The sequence below is a fragment of the Sciurus vulgaris genome (assembly GCF_902686455.1).
Source record: "Sciurus vulgaris genome assembly, chromosome: 5".
NCBI lineage: Eukaryota > Metazoa > Chordata > Mammalia > Rodentia > Sciuridae > Sciurus > Sciurus vulgaris.
This window is the reverse complement of record NC_136465.1, coordinates 48,058,797-48,063,363: the sequence shown is the minus strand read 5'-3', so window position 1 is coordinate 48,063,363 and position 4,567 is coordinate 48,058,797.

Genomic DNA, 4,567 nt, shown 5'->3' with positions numbered 1-4,567 from the left:
ATCAAGTCTGGTCACAAAAACAGCCAGACAAAAACAACAACTGGAATCAGAAAAATCCAAGTTGGCGATGGAGCAGCGAGGGCAAATGCTGACGCAAAAAGATGCGCAAAAGATGACAAATGCAAAAAAGAAGATCTGCGCATGCTCCTCCTGTGTCTGCCTTGCCCCAGGACATCACTGACTTTCTCATAAGAGAAACCCCTCCTTTGCCTCACCTCCAGGAGAAGGTGCCCTTAGAGCATGAACTCTGGCTGGGACTGTAGCTCAGTGTGGAACATTTGCCTAGAATGGCTAACACTTTGGGTTAGATCCCTGAGCTGCAAAAAAGAAGCAAAGAAAAAAAGCAGGAGCTTTGACCAAAGAATAAAGTTTTTGCTCTTTCTTCCTAAACCAAATTTCGTTCATTGGCACCAGTGACTGCCAGGCAGGGGCATCTTCCAGGAACAATTGGTAATAGTTTAAGACAGAAAGTAACTGTGAAAATTAGAATTTTGAGAGTAGGGAATAAAGGAGTAAATGCAACTCAATTGTTTTATTAAAGAAACTATTGGTATGATCCTGTAGTAGCCATTGAATGTGGGTAGAGTAGAAAAATGTTTCCCTGAGCAAAGATGTAGCACACCTAGACCTAGGGTTCTTTCCATGACTTAAGGTCACATCAAATGATCTTACACTGAATATAATTTTAGTTATTTAATACCTATCACAATTAATCATCAATGATCAATATTCCAGTGTCCTACAAGACTAGAGACTTCTGTTTTTAGGTTACTGACATGGCCTTTCTTTTTCTTTTCATGCTTTAATTTCTGTATTTTGCAGTCTAGAAGCCCATTGAAGCAAGGGATTCTTATATATCTACTGGAAAATGTCCTCTGAATTCTTGCCACTGGATATAACAAATATCTAGTCAAAGCAAAAATCTTAGAATGTGTTTAGGGCATCAGGATAGGATAGAAGAGGAGATGCAGGGGTAAGGCAGTCCAGTTGAGGCAATGAGATTTCTTCTCTGGTGAGGTAAGCAGGAGGCTACTTCAGGTTCCCGACTTGCTGGGATTACATGTGTGCACCACCATGCCCAGCATCCTGGGAAGTCTTGCAAAGATTTCCTTGAGAAAGCTAATAAATTTTGCATGTGCATGTACATGCAGAAAACCAGGTCCTTTTTTGGCAATATGGCAGGCAAGATAATCAGATAAACCTCTTTATGTATTTCTCACCTAAAAATGCATAGGTATATATTTACATAAATATATGTGTATGAGTGTTTGGTTAGATAGATAGATATTTGATGATTTAGCTGGTGGACATTAAGGAAGTATCCAGAAATGACAAGAAATCTTGAATCTAAGGGGCAACCGTCAACACAAGAATTTTCCCTGATGGGCTGGTGTTCCACAGCCTGAGATGTACCATGCCACACATGGTAATCAGGAGGCAGAGCCTGGAGCCTGAATATTGTGAGAGATCACATATGAGAACCCTCTCATAGTGCTGTACCTCCATGGGTGACAAGTTTAGTTTGAACTAGAAAGAACTTGCTACAGAGAGGAAGACAATGAACAGATCTGCTTGTATTGGTTTTGGTTGAGGTGGGACTAAATGAAAATAGGAAGAAACTCTTCTGTGAAAATTTCTAACCTCTAGACCTTGCTAATATTCTGTCCAAGGTCAGAATGTCTACTGTCTGTGTGACCTGAAAAATCATAAAGTAGTTCTGAGGGAATAGTGTCCTTGTGGTGATTCCCAGATCACTTGGAGGATGCTCACTCTTCAAGCCAGACCTCCCTCCACCAATGAGGAAGAAGGACAAGGACTGTTAAAAGCCTGATGGATATTGGAGTTGTTGAAGAATATATAATAAGCATATTCAGCATATTTAGAAGGGGAGAAAAGGCAAATTGAAAGAATGACAATATAATAAGAGGTTGTGGAAAAAAAGGTGAAAAACTGAAAATTGGAAATTCAATAACTGGATACTTAGAAGATTCTGGGAAAACAAAACTGGTGAAATTATGCAGACATTAGCATAGATAAACATGGAAATGGAAAAGATGAGCCATCGAGAGAGATGGTCTGTAGAGTAAAACCAGCCAAATCCTTGGTGTCTTTTAAGGAATCCTGGCACATGAAACAGGATGGAGTCTGCTCACCTTAACCGACAGGCCTGTCGTTTTTTTTCAGAGATCATCCAATTCGCTATCATTTCTTTTTACAAAGGAAGAAGTCCATCTAGAGCCTAGAGTCTCGGTGACACACCCCTTGTAGGTCCTGGTTATTGTGATGCAAATAGCCCTGGATTCTGGAGTGGAGGGTAAAGGGACTCTTTCACTAGTCATTATGTTCTGAAAATCCTCCTGCCCAGATTTTCTCCTATAAAAAGAGCAAATTTAGACAAGTGTTAAATAATATTTAAGGGTTCTCTGAGCTCCAAAAATCTGTAAGTCAGTGATTAAATAACAAAGTATTCACAGCTATGGTAACTTATTGGATTAGAATGAGTCACGAAAGAAACACTTCAGGACAAGAGTTTTTAAGATGGGAATAGTTTTAAAGTTGTAATCACGTTAGGAAGAATTCAGAAGACAGGAGATTGAGCGTGGAACTGGGCGACAAATTTCTTTTGAGCTTGTGAATCTCTTAATTCTGATCTTATATAGACCATAAAATGTTTCCTGTTCATCACATGCAACAGTACTTCTTGACCTTTAATGCACACATGAATCACGCCAGGAGATGACAAGCAGGTTCTGATTCACTAGGGTAGATTCTCTTTTTCTTAGCAGCCAGGATACACACACCGGGATCAGAGTTCAGTAGACAGGCATGGAACATTCTTAGTGGTGAGTGGACCTCTGGTGGCCACAGTGGAAATGAACAATCATTTTTGTCACACACCCATTAAGTCTTTTGAGATTGTTAAGACATTTCTCCCCCAAAGCCAGAAACTCTAACAGGCATATTACCCACAAAGCCAGCATAGTTTATGAATCTGGATTCTAACCAGCACACTATTGGCAAAGCCAACATAATTTATTAATTTGGACTCATATGGAATTCAATGTCACTCCCGGCAGACCACACTGCTAGTGATAATCAAAGAAGAGACATGTTTAGTCTACTTAAATGCTGAGGCAAATGCATTTTTTCCAAAAGAACATGGGAAACCAACCTAGTAGTGGCCTTTATATACAAATAATGAATGAGTTACAAATGATTTGTCTTTATAAAAAAAATTTTTTTAATCCTTAGGCTTTTAATTTGATTCTCCTACCTCTGTCAAGGGCTGCCATAAATTGTATTTCTTATAAAGTGTTCTCTAATTCCGTCCCTTCTATGAATCAGCCTGGCCTCCTCTTTAATTAGGAAAAATGAGGGCAGTTTTATAGTAATTTTAAATTTCTCAGTCTTTCGGCTCCTCTCAGTCTCTGCATCTCAAATGGAAACAAAAAGGGTCTTGCCATTTGACTGTTGTCAGTGGTTCAAATTAAAGAATAATCCATAACCTTTTGAAAGATATTCATTTTTGGAAACACTACTTTTTTCTTTTTTTCCAAGCTACAAATAATATTTTTTATTTTGAATGTCAATAAACATATTTCCTGGTTTTTACCATGGTACATAGATAAATACTCCAGAAATTATCCCATGTTTTGGAGATAACAATATTATTATCACTCCAGGGTGGAAAGTAAACATCCTGCCCCAAGAATGTGCACATTTTCAGACTTGAAGTTCATCCAATTGAAACAAACTAGCAAATGAATATCAATATTCACTCGATATTGATATACACCTCCAACCTTAGCATGAGCCCTTATCACTAGACCTCAGTCCTGAGCAGATACTGGAAAATGGTGCATTGGCTCATGGAAATTTCCTTCAGTACAGTCATGCTCCAGTGTCCTTGCATAGGGACACTAAGATCCCAAAACAGGTCTGTTTTCTTTGCTGGCTTTCCACGTAGCATCGCCATATCTGTTTATGTTACAAGAGTCATACAGATCTTATATTGTAGGAAGTGCTACGTGCCTATTCAAACCTTTTATTTTTCAGTCTTATAAAAACATCTGGAGTTATTACTACTAATGACGTGAACTTGGCAGTCATGGAGAGAACCGTATGTGTAGACAAGTTCCAATTCTGTTCAGGGGGTAGAGGTAGGGAAGTCTTTCTCCATAAAGGCTTAGTGAGAGATACAATCAGCGGTTAATTACAGATATATCTATATCCTTAGAGTTTGTAAGTCACATAAAATTTCAAATACATCTCTGACTCAGGGATTGCCATGCCGTTCATGTACATTACCAGACATCTCCTGGCAATAGGCCTGATAGCCATGAGTCTACTCACTTTAATAGTTTTATTACATTTTAAAACGTTTACCATACAGGTTAGGGGGCTGAAGTTAGCTGTGCCTAACACCAGTTCATAAGTTTTCATTATAACATATAAGAAAGGAACAAAACCTCAAAAGATACTTCCTAAAATGCAAAACCTCAATTATTTTCTATTTTAAAATTGAACTTACCCTTTTCTCAAGTCTAATTTTATTCCCCTTCATGTC